We start from the raw sequence: 22,014 nt of genomic DNA on the forward strand, positions 1-22,014 counted from the left end.
AGCAGTCTCGGGCGTGAAAGGCAGCCCGGGAGCCTAGTTCCCCCGGATTCCTGCATGCGTCAGTCCCGGCTCCGTTTCCGGTCAGCAGAGGTGCGACAAGGGCGGGAGGGTGACGGAGGATGAGTTAGCCACTGCCTCTCCGTGTAAGGGGCGAGACACCGGTGTCCGGTGCTGAGTTGGTCGGTGGACCTCAGTCAGTGTGGGAAAGGGGAGGTGGGGCCAGGGCTGCGTCCCTGCAGGTGCGCTCAGCGCTGCCCCCCCCACCTCCACCGTGCAGTCCCGGGGAGATGCGCTACATTTTCCCTGCGGAGGGAGGCGGCCCAAGGGGTGTCACAAGCCCGGTTTTCAGCTTTCTTCATGGGTCCAGAGGAATTAAAGGACTTAGCCCATTCTGAGCCCTGCTGGTACTTTTTTTTTTTATTAATATTAAAGATTTATTTGTTTATTATTTATTTTATTTGAAAACCAGTGACAGGAAATAGAGATACTCCATCTGCTGATTCATCCCCTAAATGGGGCCAGGAGCTTCTTCCCTGTCTCCCATGTGGGCGCTGGGGCCCAAAGATGTAGGCCATCCTCCAGTGCTTTCCCAGGCACATTGCAGGGAGGTGGATCAGAAGTGGAGCAGCCAGGACTCAAACCGGCACCCCCGTGGCATGTTGGGATTGCAGGCTTAACTCGCTAAGCCACAACGCCAGCTGCTACATACACACTTTATACATATGGCCTGAGGGTAATTTTATGCATTATTTTCAGTGTGCTTGTATTTGACTATCGCATGTCACCTGAAGTCAGGTGTAGAATTTTCCTCTTGTGGCCTCATGTCCTCACTCAAAGTTTTTTAGTAATTTTGGATTAGACATGCTCAATATGATCTTAGTTTGTCATAAGTTTGTCGTATTTTTCTACATTGAGTTTCACTTGCTGGAATTAGAGCTTCTATTGCCAGTTCTTTTTATATAGAAGTGAAGATGAACTTTTAGGTGGTTTTGTATAAGCCCAATCTCCTAACTGCTGATCAGGCGTGTATATCTTAACTATGCCAGTTTCCCTACATTCTCTGGACGCAGGAGTAATTGCTATCCTGAAGTTCTCCTTCCTTTTGTATAAATCAGTCTTAGATGTATTTGTTCATGTCAAGAGCTTCGGGTGATCATACGAAAGAGTGTTAATTGTTAAGTAAACGACAGGAGTCACTGTGCACTAACTTCCCATGCAGGACCTCTGTCCTCAAAGAGTTGTATTATGAGACTTAATAATAAAACTTGTTCTCAAAGAATTACTTCTCTTAGTGTATTAAGTGGAGGATATTCTTATGTCACACAAATTATAGCTGTGTCTAAGTGCTCCCAAAAGATATGTCATTCTTGGGTTCTTGGGTTCTTTAAGGATAATTAAGTTTCTTAAAAAAAAAAAAAAGTGAAATTACCATCCAGGTGCAATGACTTTGAACAGCCCTTGTCTGGACTGTTGAGGAACAGCTTTTGTTCTTTTTATATTTTTTTGTTTTTAGTTTTTTTTCTTTCTTTACCTAGAATAGAGTTAATATTCTTTGTGTAAAGTTAAATGAAAATAGATTTTAGTAAAAACCAAAACTGGGAACAGGAGAGGGAAGAGGAAAGGGAGTAGGAGTGTGGATGGAAGGGTGGGTACGGTGGGAAGAATTACTATGTTTCTAAAGTTGTATTTATGAAATGCATGCAAGTAAATTTAAAAAACTGTATTTGTACAGTTAAAAATCCTTAGTACTTTGCTCTTAATTATAAATTTTATGTGGAGAATTTTCTTACATTTAGAAGTATATGAAAGTTTTCATTTATTATGAGACAACTTCAGTTATGTCTTACATAATGTCTTAAATGTGCTTTGGGGGGATTTATCATGCAAAGATACAATTTTGGAATAATCATTTAGATAACAGTGAATTAATAAAACAGGCTTCATCTAATTGCTTGTATATGTAATATTAATGGAAACACTTATATTCACAGGGTAAACCAGATTTGAATACAACGTTGCCAATTCGACAAACAGCATCAATTTTCAAACAACCAGTAACCAAAGTCACAAATCATCCTAGTAATAAGGTGAAATCAGACCCACAGCGAATGAATGAACAGCCACGTCAGGTAAGGATGTAATTTTATTCTCCATTCTTATTTTTCAAAAACTTCGAGTAAATTCTGGTTGAAGTGGAATGTACTTGGGAAGAAAATTGGTTTTAGTTCTGCCATTACGTGAGTGTTGGAAAATAACTAAAATAATGCAAAATTTAGGTAGACTATTTTAAGGAAAAATTTAAGAAGTCAAACAAAAATGAGTATTATTATGGAGTACTTTTTAATGTTTTTGTGTGGTAATATATATCAGACTTGGTTCTGCTAAACTTAGTTTTTTAAAGCTTACCTTTCCAGGAATAATATTTTATAGAGGAATGAAGCATGCAGGTTGTGTTATTTAATTTAATGATATTTTCTTTGACTTGGAAACTACTTTTTTGTTCTGATATTTTATTTCATGAAATCTGCCCTGCCCCTTTTGAAAAACAGTTAGATAAAACTTTGTCAATATGGTATGTTGTCCTGTGACTTCCATTTTTGTATAAAATAAATTTATTTTCCTCTTTCTTTATTGCTTTAAGCTGTATTCCACCGGAATCTTTTCTTAGGAAAAAAAGAATTGTCTGAAAGGCCTCCCCGTCGCTTAAAATGCCATATATCCAGGGGAGGGACAGGTGAGAAAACGCTTAAACCTTCCAAGCAATCTTGCTGATTCATTCCCTAATTGTGGCAAGAAAGTTTAGGTACTTTGTGAATTTTTAGTAACAATTGGAATTATGGAGTGGAGGGAGCAATGTCTGTGCATTTTTTCCTCTCCTTTCTCTGCCTGCTCCCAACCAAGGGTTAGAAACACGGATTTACCTAGGAAGATTATCTTGCTCTTACAACCCCTTTTTAGGGTCTCACTCCACCTTTTCATTTGAATTTTGGTTTTCACTAGTCTTTCAAGTATCTCATCTCCAGACTTCATAAAGGATTGGGCCAAAACTTTCAGACAGTTGCTCTAGAAGAAACTACATAAAGATATTCAGTTCCCACATCCTCTGTAGTGTTTTTTCCTCTTCAGGTGAGCCAGGAAAACAGAAGATATTTGGAGCCACATTGGATCCGCATCTTGCTATAGATGTCTCAAGATTTGAAGTTCTAAACTTGCTTTACTGTTGGTCCCCAAGAGATTCAACAGGGGCCATGTAAGTGTATCACATCCAATATAAAAGATGCGTACCTGCATGTGCCTTTAGGTTCTTGTCACCACGTAGGTTTTCTCTGGGCCATTCAGCTTTCTGTGTGAGGCTTTCCCCCTCTGTTTACTGCTGTACCCAGTAACAGTCACCAAACTGCCAGTTTTAGCATATTCATTACAGCAGGGAAGAAGTTCTGCCGTTCTAACCTTGGCTCACCTTGATAAAGCCTTCCCTGGTTGGGTTCTTTCTCAGATACTGTCTAAAGTCTTGAACATCTTGCCATTTGGCTTTTTGGTGATTTGAAAATCATTTTCTCAGAAAGACTTGTTAACTGAAATTTTTGAAAGTGTACAATTGGGTAAAATAGCTTACTTCAAAATCCCAAACAATGAAGCGTGATCTTCAGGAACATTGTTCCACACTGAACATTGGAGGAGTCTTACTGAGAGTGGATAGCACTGAAGAGATTTGTCCTCATCTTTTCTTTGTCAAATCATTCTCAACGTAGTCTATAAACCTCAGTGTTTTGTTTGAAGACCAATTGATTGGCAAATTTTGGTCATTTTAACTGTAACAATTGTTTTCTGTACAAATTAAGTCACAGATTTTAAATAGTGTAGTAATTATATTTCCTGGATATTTATCTGGTTGTAGAGATACTGAAAACATAGAATTTTAAAGTTAAAGTAGCCAAACTTCTCATTCTTTGGTATGCCAAATAGGCTTATGTTTTCCTCCTTTTTTTTTATTTTAAAATAAACTTTGTTATTCTCAAATGAAAAGCATGTATCAAAAAACTAAATCCTATCCCCTCCATCTCCCTAGAAAAAAGCTCTGTCATTTTAACCCAGCTCTTTATGAGGGTTTTATCTTCTTTGTGGCTTGCATAGATAGGAAGTGTTAACACTGGCTTACTTCTCAAAAGCTTGGACTGGGTTTTTACTTTACCCTCATGTTAACTGACAGTTGTTGTTGGATGTGTTTGTACTAAGAAACAAGTTGTCTTTTCCCCCTTCTTTATCTTCAGTATGAGAATTGAGGTAATGTTTGACTACTGTTGTCACCTGTAGGACTCCAAACGTTAGGACTAAACGTTGAGCAACTATAAAAAGAAAACAGAAAAGATAATTTTCATATTTTTGGAATCATGATATGTCATCTGTACCATTTCAGTTCATATTCAGGTTTGTTAGTAAAGGAAAGATACTGGTTTTATTTTTTAAAAATATTTATTTGTTTATCTGAAAGCCAGAGTTTCAGAAAAGCAGAGGCAGAGAGGGAGAGAGGTCTTTCATCCGCTGGTTCACTCCCCAGATGGCCACAATGGCTGGAGCTGCGCTGATCCAAACCTGGAGCCAGGAGACTCTTCTAGGTCTCCCATACAGGTGCAGGAGCCCAAGGACTTAGGCCATCTTCTGTTGCTTTCCCAGGCCATAGCAGAGAGCTGGATCGGAAGAGGAGCAGCTGGGATTGGAACCAGCACCCATATAGGATGTTGGCACTGTAGGCGGCGGCTTTACCTACTATGCCACAGCCTTGATCCCTGGTTTTAATTAAGGGCAGATGATGCCTGTGGTTAGGCATTGTTATTGAGGAAGTAGTTGGCAAATAACATGTGCAAAAATGATGGTTCTTGTATTACTACCCATTACTTAAGTTCATTGAACTAGGTTGATAATATCAATTGCTAAATATGCCTTTTGGTGAAGATATTTTTATCATAAAGTAGATGAATTAGACAATCAGATTCCTCTTCTTGAGGTTTCTGTATATATAAGTGGTTTTATTCTTTAACCATGTTAATATTTTTCAACCAGATATTTAAGCTAGTAGAATGATAACTCCTTTTTGATTGTTGAATTTTGAGGATTAGAACTAGAGTTAGGCTTCTGGATCTTGACCCTGTCTCTACTTTGAGTAGATTTGAAGTGATTAATTTTGATGAGAAATAATTGTGAAAATTAATAATTCTTTCTTACATAACAAACATCCAGTGTCCAGATCATTGTATGGTGGTCCAATTTGTACAGATTTCTTCAAAATGCTTTAGCTTTAAAAGTGCAAATTAGAGTATGAAATGGGAAATGCATTAAACAAAATTCAGCAGTGAATTCTACCTGTGTTTAAAATTATAAGGTAGAGATGGAATCTGTAAGACCCAGTTATGGTGAAGTAAGTAGCCAGTCATTTTTACATATAGTTTCAAGCATATTTCACGAGTGAGTGCTTGTCTTCATTAGAGTGAAAAGAAACCTGGAATGGGTTAGTGGGAACTCTAGCAACTGTTATCCCAAAGAGTAAGATCTTACAATGTCCTTATTCAGTTCTGTACATAAAACCTGCCCCAGGATTTTTGTTTTGTCTTCAGTCCAGTTGAACTGTGATTTTGCTGTAAGCATCTTCCCTAGCTTACCTTTTTCAGTATACGAAGAACTCAATTTCTGTTTCTTATTTCTTTCTTTCTGTCATCTTTATGCTTTCTGGTCTCTTGATTGTTTCTTTCTCTCTTTTATCCTCAAACAGAAGAACTTCACCTTTCAGCTGTTTTTTCCTTGTAATTATTAGAATGTAGGAAGCCAATAGGTTTTTGGTAGTCTGAATATTAATTAAATTTCTACCAGAGTATTCACTTTTTTTTTTTTTAAGTAGGAGTGAATATTAAAGCCAATGAAGTGACATACTTGAATCATCTATTTGATCTTGGAATTTTTTTTCCTTTATTTTGTTTTGTTCATTCTTCTTTCAAAGGATATGAAACTTTCATAAGTTTGTTTTTAGTTAGAAGTTACCAGATGAAAGATAAAATTTTAAAAGATGTGTACTTTAAAGACATTGTATGTAAAAAGTTTGTAAAATATTTTATTTCCAGTTGTTGTAAACCTAGAAAATAAACAATTCATTCCAGGCATTCCAGCAAAATTTACTTCTTCCTGGCCTCTGACAGTTATTTCCCGTATAGTCTCCTTATAATAAAGTTTTTGTGATTGAGGAGTAGATAAGCTGAAGCGCAGAGTCCCAGAGAGGGACTAAACGAAACAATTGACTGCCAGGGCAGAGAAAATAGCTGGCATGCGTGCTCTATACTACTTTAAACATCACTTGGATAAGTTGGGAAGGTGCCACCTGCAAAGTATCAGATAAATGCTCCTGACAGATGCTAAAGGTGTTTAAGAAGGGCGAACTTACTATGACCAGGAGGTCACGGGACATCATTAGTAGAGATGTGAGATGCCTCACTAAGTTAGTCTTTTAAAGTTAAGTGGGATTGGGGCCAGCACTGTGGTGTGGTAGGTAGAGCTTGCCCCTTGCAATACTGGCATCCTATGTCAGTGCTGGCTCAAGTCCCAGCTGTTCCACTTCTGATCCAGCTCCCTGCCTGGGAAAGCAGTGGAGGATGACCCAAGGGCTTGGGCCCCTGCACCAACCTGGGAGACTGGAATGAAGCTCCTGGCTCTTAGCTTCAGCCTGGTCCATCCCTGGCTGTTGTGGCCATCTGGGGAGTGGAAGATGTCTTTCTCTTCCCCCTCTCCTCCCTGTAACTCTGCCTTTCAAATAAATAAATAAATCTTTAAAAAAATCAAGTGGGATTTGAAAAGCAAATGGAGGGGAGGACATTCAAATTAGGGAGAATTTTGTTTTCCAAGCTGTTATTTGGGAATGAGCAAGAAATGAGTTTGGAGATTAGGGTTTTGGGGGGAAGTTGTGGGAACTAAGAATGGTTTATATTGGGGTTTCCTTAAATGCTAATTGTTAGAAGCTTAAAAAATGTTATCATTTGCTTTCTTTATCACAAAAAGAAATTTCGGAGAGACAAAATTTACTGATAATTTCTTTCCCTTTTTTTTTTTTTGAAATATTTTATTCATTTATTTGAAAGGTAGAGGTACAGATAGTGAGAGGGAGAGAAAGGTCTTCCTTCCGCTGGTTCATTCCCCAAATGGCTGCAATGACTGGAGCTGCGCCCATCTGAAGCCGGGAGCCAAGAGCTTCTTTGGGTCTCCCACACAGGTACAGGGCCCAAGGACTTGGGCTGTCTTCTAGGGTTTTCCCAGACTACAACAGAGAGCTGGATTGGAAGTGGAGCAGTCGGGACTTGAACCAGCACCCATATGGGATGCTGGCACTGCAGGTGGTGGCTTTACCCACTATGCCACAGAACTGACCCCTTATTTTACTATTTTAAGTGCATTTTAAATGTATAATGATTGTAGCATATACTCATATATGCACTTCAAAAAATTTTTCCCAAAGATTGAATTATAGATGTTTTTCCTATGTTTTTAAGTTGTGTGCTATAATTTTTAATAGCTATTTATATTTTATAGCTATTTATATTTTTTTAGCTATTCTCCCTCTCCCCTCTTTTTTTATTTTTTAATTATTTGGGCCATTGCTGTGGCTCAGTGGGTTAATTCTTTGCCTGTGGCGCCGGTATCTCATGTGTGCTGGTTCTAGTCCTGGCTGCTCCCTCTTCCAATGCAGCTCTCTGCTGTGACATGGAAAAGCAGTAGAGGATGGCCCAAGTGCTTGGGCCCCTGTACCTGTGTGGGAGACCCGGAAGACGCTCCTGGCTCCTGGCTGCGGATGGAGGACCTTTCTCTCTGTCTCTCCCTCTGTCTGTGATTCTGCCTTTCAAATAAATAAATAAACTCTTTAAAAAATTATTTATTTGAAAGGCACAATTAGAGAGAGGGAGAGGGACCGGTGCTGTGGCGTAGTGGGTAGAGCCACCATCTGCAGTGCCGACATCCCGTATGGGTGCTGGTTCAAATCCCAGCTGCTGCACTTCCGATCTGGCTCTCTGCTATGACCTGGAAAAGCATTAGATTAACCAAGTCCTGGGGCCCCCTGCACCTGCGTGGGAAACCTGGAGGAAGCTCCAGGCTCCTGGCTTCAACTCACCCTAACTCCAGCTGTTGTGGCCATCTGGGGAGTGAACCAATGGATGGAAGACGTCTTTCTCTCTCTCTGACTCTGCATCTTTTTAACTCTGCCTTTCAAATAAATAAATTAATCATTAAAAAAAAAAGAAAAAAAAAAGAGAAAGGGAGAGTCAGAGACAGAGAAGGAGAGCTTCCATCCACTTTACTCCCCAAACGACTGCAACAGCCTGGGCTAGGCCAGGCCAGAGCCAGGAGCTCCTTTCAGGTCGTGGGTGTGGCAGAGGACTAAGGACTTGGGCCATCTTCTGCTTTTTCCCTGGGCACGTTAGTGGGGAGCTGGATTGGAAGCAGAGCAGTTGGGACTCAAACCTGTGCACAAAGGGGATGCTTGGCATAACAGGTAGTGGCACAACCTGCTGTTCTACAATGCTGGCCCCACTTATTCCCTTTTTAAAAATTAATGATTTTTTCATTTTTATTTGAAAATCAGAAAGACATGGAGAGAGAGAGATGGAGACAGATAGAGATATTCCATCTACTGATTCACTCTCCAAATTCCCCCAATAGCAGAACCCAACCAGACCAGAGCCAGGAACCTAGAACTCAGTTGAGGTCTCCCAGATAGATGGCAGAAACCCACTACTTGAGCCATCACCTGCTGCCTTCCAGGGTGTGAATTAGCAGAAATGTCAGCTGGAAGTAGAACTAGGACTTGAACTTGGGCACTCCAATATGGGAAATGGGTGTCCCAAGCAGTGTCTTAACTTCTGTGTCACATGCACACCCATGATTTTTGTAATTGACTATATTTAGTGACAACAGATTTACTTAATGCTAGCATATGATTTACTTACCTATTTCCATAGTATTTTTCCTTACTATAGGTAATATTCCAGTGAGTATAATTATCCATTTTATATTTATTCTATATTTATTCTATATTCTATATTATAATTATGCATATTATAATTATGTATATTAAGTTCCTGCCCATATTTTACCATGTTTCCTTGGGTTAAATTCCAGAAATATAATTAGTGTGACTATATACTATTTTCTGATACATGTTAGCAAGTTGATTCTAAAGGATTGTATCAGATTAAAGGCTATTGACAGTTTATTTGCATTCTGGTATCACCTTACCTTTTATGATATAGAATATATTATATATATATTTTTGATAGTTTTATGATCCAGAAAAGTATTATAAATTTTTATTTATTTGAATACTTGTGAAGTTGAATAGATGGAAGCTTTTGTGGTTAATTTTGTGAATGTATAATGTTCAGAGGATTTTGAACTAGGAAATAGCTATTTTTAAAAATTAGCTAGAATTTAAGATAAATAATTTATTAATATATAAATATAAGGATTACATCTATATTTTATAATTAATCATTTAACTTTATGATTATTTGATATTTATATACTAATATATTAATATTATAGTTAATTATATTAATATAAGTAATGTATTATTTATATATTTAAATGCTTATTTATATATTAAATATATAAATGTAAGTAAATTATAAATAAGTAATAATTTTTAAAAGATTAACTAGAACTTAAATAAATTAGAAAAATTTTTTTTAAAAAGTCTTATATCCAGCAGTGTAACTTGTGCAGCTTTGTTATTCGCATTCAAGCTTTTCTTGGTTGTTTTTGGCTCCTCTACATTTTTGACTCAGCTTGTCCATTTTTCTTCAAAACCTGCTGTAATTTACAACTGTAGATAAATTGGAGAGACTTAATCTTTTTATAATATTGTTCTATAATCCATAAATCTTTTATATCCATCTGCTAATATTTTTTAGTGTTCAGTCTAGTGATGTGATACCAGATACTGGGTGTTTTTTGATGCTACAGTAAATGTTATCATTTGCAAAATTTTTATTTTCTAATTATCTCTTACTAATACTAGAAATTGATTTTGTACTATGACTGTGTATTCAGTTATCTTGAATTTTATACATGAGCAAATGTGTCATTGCCAATGCAAATTTTCTTTCTTCTATCGTTGACTTTTTTTTCACTTGTCTTATTTCACTGACTAGGACTTCTGATGTACTCTTGTTTTTTTTTTTAAAGATTTTTTTATTTATTTGAAAGGCAGAATTACAGAGAGGGGGAAAGGTAGAGAGATCTTCCCATCCATTGGTTCACTCTCCATATGGCTGCAGCCAGGAGCTTCATCCAGGTCTGTTTGAATGTTACACAGACCTTGAATTCCTGGGTCATGTCCGATGTCATAGTATTACCAATTTTTTTTTTTTTTGACAGGCAGAGTGGACAGTGAGAGAGAGAGAGAGAGAGAGAAAGGTCTTCCTTTGCAGTTGGTTCACCCTCCAATGGCCGCTGTGGCTGATGCACCGCGCTGATCCGATGGCAGGAGCCAGATACTTATCCTGGTCTCCCATGGGGTGCAGGGCCCAAGCACTTGGGCCATCCTCCACTGCACTCCCTGGCCACAGCAGAGAGCTGGCCTGGAAGAGGGGCAACCGGGACAGAATCCAGCGCCCCGACTGGGACTAGAACCCGGGGTGCCGGCGCCGCAAGGTGGAGGATTAGCATAGTGAGCCGCGGCGCCGGCCAGTATTACCATTTTTATCACTGCTTAGATTTGTACTATTTGGTGTAGAGTTTTTTGCATTTATATTCATGAGAGAGATCGACTTGATTCTTATTTTCTTATAATTTTCCTCTCATGTTTTAATATTAAAGTTTTTTTGGCCTTGAAAATTAGTTAGGAGGTGGATCCTTTTAAAAATATTACTTGGAAAAGTTTGTGTAAAATTGATCCTTTTTTTGAATGTTTGGAAGAACTAATTATGAAATTATCTTAGCCTTACTTTTTATAGAAATATTTTAAATAATGTATGCAATTTACTTAATAGGTATATGAATGAATATTTATATTCTTTTACTAATTTTTATAACATGTTTTCTAGGAATATGTGCATTTCATAGTTTTCAAATTTAGTGATACATAAGATTGTTTTTATATTTTCTGGTAATTTATTAATGTAGCGTCTGTTGTGATGTTCTTTTTTTTTCTAATAATGGTAGTATCTGGATAAATGGTATATTTGAGGTATTGGGGAGACCTATTTTTTATTGGCATTTAAAAGGATAGAGCATCTGTTACTATCTTACTATGAGAAATAGAAGTTAATATATACAATTGAGAATTAGTTCTATGAGGGCTTTTCTGAGAGATATGTTTTCTGATAATGGTGAATCTTTATCTGTGATAATCACAGTTCCTGGAATTGAGTGGGTTTTAAAATCATTGATTTGTTTACTCAGTGGCAAATATTGCTGATTATATTACAGATGTTGTCTGAACAATGACAGCAAAAACTCAGCAGGTCTCCTGTCCATACCTTGTCCTTTAGAACTTTCAATCTATTAAGGAAAACAAGTACTAAACAAATAATTCCAAGTGAGAAATTCATGAATAAGGAAAAACAATTAATCCTAATGTGAACTTATATGTCAGTAAGAAAATTATTATTATACTTCCTACTTTAGGAGTATCACATGAAAATTTAGGCACTGTGAGTGATACTCTTATTCCATGGTCCTCTTAGGATATTATGTCTCTAGGATTTGGCAAGTATTAAATGCCTACCATGTTGAGTTATAAAATATTCAAGGCAAAGTTCAGACAAGTGCAGCCGATGATTACTGTACTTCATTTTCATCAACTCAGTTTTGCTTTTTTGCTGCTGTTTAGTTCTTCCATCATCTTAAGCCCAAATTGTTACCTTCTGCCTTAACAAGAGATCACATTGTAGTTTGCCTAGCCACATCAATCAAGCTGTTCCTCAGTTTACATAATACTTTTGTTGTTACCCAGCCCTTTCTTTCTGGGACACTGTGACAAAAATCATAGAGTAGCTCGTGTTGGGCCTTTGATGTTTGCAGACCATGGCATTCAAGTTAAGTTTGTTTTTGCTGACCATAACTGGACAACTCTGATTTCATATGAGGTTGCTTTGAAATAGAGCAGTTTATAACCTACACAGTAAATTCCCTTTGGGTAGAAACATTGTTTATTTCTGCAGTCTAACCCAGTGTCTTGCATTCTTAACTCTTTGAAGCTCACTGCATATAAAGTACACATTTTCTGGATTTTGCTTTAGTCTATAAGTGTGTAACAAGATCATTTATTCTTTCGTTAGATTTAATAAATGCATTGTGAAAGTGAATGAAATTCTGTTTATGAAATCCTGTTATTTGGAAAACTTCTGAGTAATTTGATTAAAAAAAGGATTTCTAAAGAACTTTCTCATATTTGATCAATTTTGATAACCTTCTGAGATAGACATGATAGTTTATTAGTGTTTTTAGCATACTAGTGAGAAGACATCCAAAGAGATGAAGTGTCTTGTCTGACAGCATTTCTATTTAATGACTGAGCTATAAGTAAAGCATTTAGGTGCTCTTTCCATCATCGTGTCTTCCCTCTTCTTAACCACAGTTTCATCCTGTAAACATTTGGGTACCAGCTATATGTAAGCCTCTGTGCAGTGTTGCTAGTCGCTGTTTTAGCAAATGTGAGCATATCATGCTCTTGATAGAAATGAAGACTGTGCAGAATAAAAGCTCTTAAAATGGTGAGATCATCATGGTAACTTTGGTTCTCTATAAACAAGTAACAGTTTTGTCTCACTTTAAAATGCACATATCTTATATAGTTATTTTTATTAGAAAAGAAAAAAGTTTATAAACTTATTAATCATTACTGTTGGACATTCTAATTTGCATGGCAGACTTACATAAGTCCTTTGACAGCAGGTGAATGAATAGGGCAGAGGAGTTTAGTCAGGAATTGGATTTGGTAATTGGAAGGCTACTCTGACCTTGAACAAGGTTGGTGTTAAGCGTAATAGTAGGAGCAGAGCCTGGGTTAGGATAAGAATGAATAGAAGGTGAGGAGTTAAGACTGAAAGTTATTGTCATAGTAGTAGGAGAACGGTAGCGATGCTATGTGGGAAAAGCAGTGTGAAGAACATGTTTTAAGTTGTCAGTGTGTGTTTGGTGTTTGCCACTGCAGGGGAGGAGACCCAAGGGAAGGAAGAGGGAAGAGGGGAAATGGGAGAGGAGAAACGGGGTAGAGATTAGGAGGAGGCAGGAGTGGGGAGAAGCTCAGCAAGACGGCAGGGTGCTGCTTTCTCTGAGAAGGGGGGGAACCCGAGGTGCTCAGGACTTTGAGGCTACAGCCTGCCTTTTCTCAACAGCTGTGTTGTCCATTACTGCAGGCTTGTTGCTTTAGGAGCTAGTAGTCAGCATATGGTGTTTAAAATCAATGGGAAATAGGAGTTTGGAGATAAAGAAGAGATTTAAATGAACTTAGTTTCATTGATGAGCTTCAGCGTGTTTCTACATGGCAAGTTTATTTTTATACTGGTGGTTATAATTTCAAAAAGGAATCCATTTTAGGGTGCCACCGAACATTCACCCTAAAAATGTTCATAATGCCAAGATTGAGGGATGTTTCTTTAGGTCATTGTAGCCGGTTATTTTTTGTTTTTTGATTGACCTCAGCACAGAAGTGTGGCCTGTGTCTTTGATTCTCTCCTACCTTCTATCCTTGAAATAAGCCCAGAGTGCTTTTGAGGTCTTTCTAAGGGCCTAACTACCATTGCAGCATGGAAACAGAAGAACTAAGAATAAAAAGAAAATTATAGTTTCAGGAAATCTTAATTAAAAGCTATCCATGAACTTGGACTAGAAGAAAATTCTGATTCTTGGGTAGCGCATTCCTCCCCATTATGGTTTCCTGACGCCCTGGCCCTGGGTTTCCCTCCTGCCTCTTCTTTACTGCTCAATTGTGGAGAGCCTTGGCAGTGATGCTTTTCACTGTTCCTCCGCATGAGAAGCATCGGGATGCCAAACCGTTGCATTATTTTAACGAGGGCTTAAGAGAAGTGTTCTCTGTGTTGCATAGATCCCACCAGAACTGCTTTCTGTCGCCCTTCTTTTCAGAAACTCACAAGATGAAGTGCTGTCATGGCATTTCCTGAGTATGGCTGCAGAGCCCAGGGTGCGTTCTCCTTTCTGTAATCTCTGTCTACCACTGCACTCTACTTAGCACTGGTGCGAGATTTGTGAGTGCGACTTTTGCAGTTTCACAGGATCTAGCACTTAAGAGAGCCCCGCAATTAGGAGGAAAGGCCCTCCGCCTTGGTTTAATCAATACCTTTTGAACAGAGGGGCTCACACGTTTTTGTACTGGACCCTGAAAATTGGGTAGCCAGTTTTGCTTACCTAAGTTTTTCTAGCCAGCTTTGGGTCCAGCTAGTGTGGATGTGAGGGGAAGAGGACAAGTTTGTTTTTTTTTTTTTTTTTTTTTTTTTTTTTTTTTTAAAGATACTTGTAGTGGCAGGGGCCCCCCTCTGAAAATCTGAGAGGGAAGGGCAGGTTCATATGTCTGGGCTCAGACTCTTCATTTGTTAGTAATTTCCTTTCAGAAGTGACATTATTTTTCATTAGTGTATATTTAATTTTCACCAGTGACCAACTACCTAGTAACTGCTATTATGTGATCAGCAAGTATACCGCTACAAGCCACAGGTGAAACAAAACAGTAAGCTGATGTTGTCACGTATTGGGAAAGTTCAAGTGTTCGGAAAATAACGTAACGCCTTGAGATTGTTTTTATTGTCCTGTTCCATAGAGTGGGAAACATTTAGAGAGGTTAGGTTGGTTACCAAGTCTATAAAGCCAGTGACAAAGCAAGACTTTGAACATAGGTCAGCCTGACTCTAAAGCCCAGTTCCATTCAGTTTGCTGCTGAGAAGTTAGATGTCCTTGTCACCTGAGTTGGCTGTGTCAAGTTGAGGACATGAATACACTCAGAAGGTTAGTTTGTTTTCATTTAGTGCATTTTTTTAAATACTGCATAAGCCTGGAATTGCTTTTCAAATGAAATATAATTGTGGATGAAAATAATACAGATACTTTTCAATGAGGTCATGAAAAGTAGGTATTTATATAATTAATGTAAAACAGTATTCTTATGGTAAAAATTTAAAAGCCTGCAGTTAAATATGCCTAGTAAAACTCTGCCTCTGTCTGTGGTGAAATGCTTGCACAGCATTGTCACATGTCTGAAAGTGTGTTCTTGGAGTAGAAGTATCAGTTTAATTTCCACCTGTCGAATAAGATTTTGGTGTTGATATTTGTAGTTGGAGTCTGAAGTAGCTAATTTACAGATAATATATAGTACACTAATTCTTTGATATTTATCATGTGAGCTACTTCAAATTGATGTCTTCTTATAACTCTATACCTGCTTTAGCTTAAACATGTTACAAGCCTGGGTTTCATAATTCTGCATAAGGAGGAGACAGCATTAGGGACAGATTGCTGACAATTGATAGCTTTCAAAGTATTTATTACTTAAAAGTTAAATGGATTAAAAATAACTTGATAGTTTTCTTAGCATTTTACTGATCTTTCATCAGCCTTTGATGTTGTTAGAATGACCTGAGGCCTCTATTCCATGATCTAACACAGAACCAAGCATGTAAATACTCTTTCAGAGCTCTTGATATTAACAGCAGGACTTTTTAATCACATTGACCTGGGTTTTAATTCCACTTGCCTCGCTGACTAGTTGTGCAACCTTTGATAAATAACTTAACCTCTTCAAACTTCAGTTTTATTTATTTATTTTTATCCGTGATCTAGATTAATACTGTGTTCTCCAAAATGGTGTAGGAAAGATGGGCTAAATTCCTGTACATAAAGCACTTAGCACAGTTGCAGACCTATGCAAAGGGCCTATGGCTAAGTGTTAGCTGTCCATCAGGTTGGGGTGACTAGGCACAGCTTCATTGAACAAAACAGAAAAACAGAACTTTGCATAAGCCTTTTAAATGAACTTCAGCACATCTCCTGTAATCAAATCATACGGCGGCAAATATTTTCCTCCCGTCCTCTGCAAGGAAGAGGATAGAATAATACGTGTATTTTATTTTTGGCATAAATAAGAATAACATTTGGAGATCTTGGTGGTCACTACATATCATTGCTTTGTGTGCCATACCATCCTCTCAACACAAACCAAACTGAGATCCCTGAACTTGCATCAGAATCCCCTAGGGTGCTTATAGAAACCCCAGACACATTAAATAGAGTCTGTGGGAGTGAGGCCTTATGATTAGTCATCATGGTTATGGATATGCATAAGCTCATTAGGAACACTTGTGGTCTCACCTCCTTACCTTTAATTAAGCTGCTGGCTGGGTTGGCATAGTCTGTCCTCTTTTATACAGTTCTAGAATTCTTACACTTTTTCCAAGAGTGACCTTTACCTAAAAGCTTTCCCAAATTCTCTGCAATTGAAACGAGTTTTGTGTCTTTATTATTGCAGTCATCATAATCTGTCTTCTAGACTTAAAGTTGCTTTCCACCAAGCAGTGGGCTCCTAGAGGGCTGCAGTTGCCAGTCATTTTAACAACCATCCCTGCTGCATAGCAGAACACTCTTCTGTAGTGGGCACTTGAATACTCTTTAAATTTGAATTTATCTCCAAATTGCTTTTTCCTAGCAAATCCTCCTCTGACCTCCTCAAAAAAGCACAGCTCTTTTCAAAGTAAATATGAAGCAGCCCACACTGATGGAAGGCAGTAATAATATAAAACATTAACCCCAGTTCCCAGAGCATCGGAACAGGGGCACCTGTTTGTGTATGGCTGCGAGGAGTTGGTTGTGAACTTGCTTCGTCATCATCCTGTTGTTTAGATTTTTTCATAAATCCAACAAATCCTCCAGCGCCCAAGTTAAATCCACAGCAGTTAAGAAACTAAAATGCTGCAGTTGTGTTCTGGGTTAGTTTTACTTTAAACAGACTTAATCATTCACGTCACTGAAGAAGCAGCTTTTGTAACACAGTGTCCTGGTTGTCCTCTGGGCTGTACTAAGACGGATAAAGCACACGTAGCTGTGCTGTTTGGGGGTCCCGCGTGTGCCTGCTAAGTAAGGAGACTGTGAAGTCAAGGTGCAGAGGTGAGCTCCAGTGACTGGTAAGATGGTTTCCTCAGAGGTGCTGCCCTGTCGCTGGTGGAGCAGTCACTTGCTCTGGATGACTTTTAGCGCCATCCTGGGCATCTCCCGCAGTCAGCCGGTTTACTGGATGAGGCGTTGCCCAGCCTAATGGCAGCGGAAGGTGAAGCACATGGAGGAACTGCCCAACTTCTGCTGTACTCGAGGGACAAAGAGAGCAAGGTACTCAGGCACTTACATGGTCTGGTTGATGGAGATTAGAGAGAGAGGAAAAAACTTATGGTGATGGCATCTTAGGGTTTTTTTTTTCCAAATATAAATTCACTGTTAACTATAAGCATTCTATTTATTTATTATTTGGCCTCACACCAGGCAGCACGATTAAGTTGAGAAAACTCGTTGGATTTAGTTACTGAATTCAGATACTTGGTGGGTAGTTGAGGCTTTATGACAGCAGCAGTGTTTATGACTTGTGGTGACGTGTGGTGGAAGAGACTAAGTAGCTGTTATAGAGGGACCTCCTTTCAAATTTAAACAGCCTCTTTTATTATTATTATTATTATTACTGTCTTTGGACTTCTCATGGGTGGCGGAGTAATGCAGGTGAATACAATCATCCAGGTAAAATCTGGAGTTCATAACTGAGTGGATCTAGAAATTTTAAACTTAGGCATTCAGTGGAGGACTTTTAGAGTAAATGGAGTGAATATTGGATGGGAAGGCGGAATGGGATCATGGTGTTGAAATGCCGGGGGCAAGAGAGCATGTGTTGATCATCCTCTTAGGAGGGGGTTGGGAAGAAAAAGACAGTGGTCATTGTCGCAGCTGGATAGAGTTTGCATTTATTCAAAGACAGTACAGATTCACTGCCCTAAAGAAGTCTTTTGTGCTGATCATTTGTCATTGAGCCTCCTTTCACCCCAGCACCAGGCTACTATCTTTATAGCTTTGCCTTTTTTCCCCACCTAGCACAATGTACATTTAAGTTGTATGTGAATACTTCAAAAAGTTTATAGAAAATGAAATTAAAGGGACCAATGTTATGGCTCAGTGGGTAAAGCCGCCATCTGCGGCGCCAACATCCCCTAGGGGCGCCAGTTCAAGTCCTGGTTGCTCCACCCTGATAATGTGCCTGGAAGTGCTTGGGGCCTCTGCACCCACATGGTACCCTGAAGAAGTACCCTGAAGAAGCTCCCGGCTCCTGGCTCCAGCACTGTGGCATAGAGGGTTAAGCCGCAGTCTGAAATGCTGCATTCCATATGGGCACCTATGAATTCTTGGCTGCATCATTTCCAATCCAGCTCCCTGTTAATGCACCTGGGAAAGCAGTGGAAGATGGCCCAAGTGTTTGGGTCCCTGCACCCACGTCAGAGACTCAGAAGAAGCTCCTGGCTCCCAGCTTTGGTCTGACCCAGCCCTGGTTGTTGCAGCTATTTGGGGCGTAAACCAGCAGATGGAAGATCTCTCTCTGCCTCTCCCTCTCTGTCTGTAACTCTGCCTTTCAACCTTTCAAATAAGTAAATAAATCTTAAGAAAAAAGAAAATGGAATTAAAAGATTAGTTTGATATAAAAATGTTTCGCAGTCCATGCATAGTTTTAAAATAATGTTTATTCTCCATGAACTTTTTGAAGACCTCTCATATTTTAAAATGCAAAGCAGCCCTTCTTCTAGAAGAACCCAAATAAAACAAGGAAGAATCTGAGGAGGTGAATATAGAGAAAAAATGAGTTAGGAACATAGTAGTGTAAACAGACATTTATGTCATAAGGACTGTTTCTGTTCTCAGTGAAATTAGGTCAGCTAATTAGCTTTCAGTCAGTGACCAGAAGGATGAAAAGGAAGTGACCTTGACCCCTTAAATGTTTTCATAAACTAGTTTTCTTTCCTTCTTTGACCTTTCCCACACCCCTTGTCTCCCTGGGGAAGGGGTGGGGTTGAGGGAGGGACCCATGCATGCACACACACACAAACACATTGACAGGGCGCATGCATGAATTTTTTAATACTTTAATTTTCAGACATAAGCATTCTATTGTTTTTTTTTTTTTTCTTTCTGCTTCTAAACTTAAGATGGTACATTGACCATTGAAAGAACGCATGCACAGTCTTGGTTTCTAACATCCTCTGCCATAAGGAAGGCATTACACGTATCAGATTCTGACTTCAGTGGAGTTTATGGTGGCTGATTGACATGTGAGGGTTCCAGGCTTGTAGTTTAGAGCCGTACACCTGTGTTTCAATCCAGAATTTATTTTGCAGAATTTTACAAATTTTTTTTCATCATATTCTTTCTAACTGAAAAATGTAAGAATTAAAAATGAAATCTAAAAAAAGTTTTAATATCTAGAATTGGAGTTTTAGATATAAAATATCAACAGTTATACCTGAAAGTGATTCCCGTGCTATTGTGTGTTTTTTTTTTTTGAGTAGTGTTGATTTTTTCTTTCATTTTTTAAAAAAGATTTATCTATTTATTTGAAAGTCAGAGTTACACAGAGAGAGGAGAGGCAGAGAGAAAGAGTGGTCTTCCATCTGATGGATGGTTCACTCCCCAAATGGCCGCTACGGCCGGAGCTGTGCCTATCCAAAGCGAGGAGCCAGGAGCTTTTTCCAGGTCTCCCACTTGGGGGCAGGGGCCCAAAGACTTGGGCCATACTCCACTGCTTTTCCAGGCCATAGCAGAGAGCTGGATCGGAAGTAGAGCAGCCAGGCCTTGAACCGGCAGCCGTATGGGTTGCTGGCGCTTCGGGCCAGGGCGTTAACCCACTGCACCACAGTGCTGGCCCCTTTTTTCAGATTTTACATACACACCTCCCCCACATCCCACATATTCATACATACCTTTAGTATGTGTATATATGTGAAAAGCATTTACTAATCTTATACTCAACAGTTCCCCTAGATATTTTTCATTATAAATTTAATTTGGTTTTATTTTCCTTCTTTTTTTCTACAGCTGTGCTATTCATTAGCTTACTATAGGGTGAAAAGAAAGCAGGCAGTTTCTTGGGTCATTTATCACATTCATCAGTATTACCTTTATATAACTGCTTGTATCCATGATGATGGATGTATTCATGTCTTCTTACTGTTGACCTGTTCTTGAATGATGAGAGTTTGGGGAGACATAAGGAGATGCCATACCAAAGGTCATCAGAGGAGAATGTTGCATTCTGTTGCAGGTTACTCTGGGTGTCGGTGTTGAGGTTGTTATAAATCCAACATATTACTATTCTGCCATAACTAGAATTATACTTCTCTGTCTCCTCATTTGTCTGGAGGGCTGTGATCTGATACGTTACATACATCCAGATGTCAGAATATACGCCCTTCCTTCAGACATTCTTTAGAGTAGCCAAAATTTGCTGTGAGTAAGAACAGTGGACCTTATGCTTACTATCTGACAGGTGCTGTACATATGGTGCCTTATTTAATGCTCAAAGTAGTCTTGTTTGATAGCCCTTGCTGCCACAGAAGGGGAAATTGAAGCTTCTGAAGAGGTGTTAGACCTTGGCCAACATCATTCCTCTTGAATGTAGTGGGTGTCAGATCTGGGATTTCAACATGACTTTGTGTGTCCTTCAGGTTTTCGGGCCAAGGCCAGTTGGTCCCATTTTCATTCACACAAATATTTTCTTCAGTACCAGCTTTGTGCCAGGCCCTGGCACCCAGGATTAAAGGCAGACAGAGTCCTGGAGTATTCTTTTATCTGCACAAATAAGAAGCAGACTAGAAAAGAGAGGAAGCTTGAGGGCAAGGACAATATGTACGTTTTTGACTGTTGCATCCACAGGACAAGCAGCACAACACATAGTAGGAGCTCAATAAATATGTGTTGAATGGGTGAATGACATTAATGAGAAATAATAGCTAACTAGGAAAGAGGATAAAGCATAAAAATATAAAATAAGAAAGCATAACTGTCTTGGAATTTCTATTGTTTGAATGAACAGTTCTATCTCTTTGTAGACTCTTAAGGCATGAAGAACTTTTCTGTGTGCTCACCAGAGCCTAGAATGATGATCTGTGATCATCAAGTGAGTGACTGTTGTAACCTAGGCCCTGTGCAACAGGGAAAAAGTCACTTATGAGTGTGAGATCACTTAGGAAGCAAGGCCGTGCTAAGATTGGTTGGAAAGTTTCTGTAGTTAAGTGGTCTTTTTTTCCCCCTAAAGTGTGCTGATGTGCTGAATTTCAGTGTCTTGGAAAAAAAATCACATATGTGAAGTAGTTTTTTTCCCTAATGTTATTGGATAAAGGATGTAATATATACTATTGCTTATTTTCTATCTTCCCTGATAAGTTTTAACATGAAAACTTCATGCCAATGAGTCTTTGAAAAATTCAAATTATATTCTTTGGAAGATACTTTACAAAGAGCCGTATATATAGCATACAGCATCTGTAATACTATAACAAATAAGTTGCACAAAAAGACAAAACATCTTTCGAGTAGTGTCATCTGAAAAAATTATGATGTGTTGAAATAATTCATGTTTGGAGTATCATTTAGCTTCTTGTTAGAAGAAATAAATTATAGGAAACTACTAAAATGATTTAAATTTCATGATTCAACAGCATCGATGCGCTACTTTCTTGTTTTAAGGATGTATCCATTAACAGTGGTATTTTGCCTTACAGCTTTTCTGGGAGAAGAGGCTACAAGGACTTAGTGCATCAGATGTAACAGAACAAATTATAAAAACCATGGAACTACCTAAAGGTCTTCAAGGTATTATCTAAGTTCAGCTGGGCAGATATTTATTAAGTACCTACTGTGTGCCAGGCACTTGTGTTGATGCTGTGGATTCAGAATTGTCTTTGCCTTTAGGGCTCCTATGCCTTGCTTTATGGTGTATCTCTTGTG

General features: G+C 38.6%; 1 long non-coding RNA gene across 6 annotated transcripts in view; it reads left to right on the forward strand.

Annotated features, from left to right (window-relative positions):
• The window catches only part of LOC103349345 (methyl-CpG-binding domain protein 2), a 74,146-nt gene that overhangs the window by 37,518 nt on the left and 14,614 nt on the right, over positions 1-22,014 (forward strand). For 2 of the 6 annotated variants that reach the window (XR_016213994.1, XR_016213993.1), the window contains exon 3: positions 1,992-2,129. This is a non-coding gene — a long non-coding RNA (methyl-CpG-binding domain protein 2). Of the gene's footprint in view, positions 1-1,991; positions 2,130-3,109; positions 3,251-21,788; positions 21,880-22,014 lie in introns of those variants that run through there. The other 4 variants (XR_016213995.1, XR_016213996.1, XR_016213997.1 and 1 more) reach the window with 4 other exon arrangements.

Source organism: Oryctolagus cuniculus, chromosome 10 (assembly GCF_051225735.1).
Source record: "Oryctolagus cuniculus isolate XC-2025 breed Fujian yellow rabbit chromosome 10, ASM5122573v1, whole genome shotgun sequence".
In the NCBI taxonomy this organism is placed as follows: Eukaryota; Metazoa; Chordata; class Mammalia; order Lagomorpha; family Leporidae; genus Oryctolagus; species Oryctolagus cuniculus.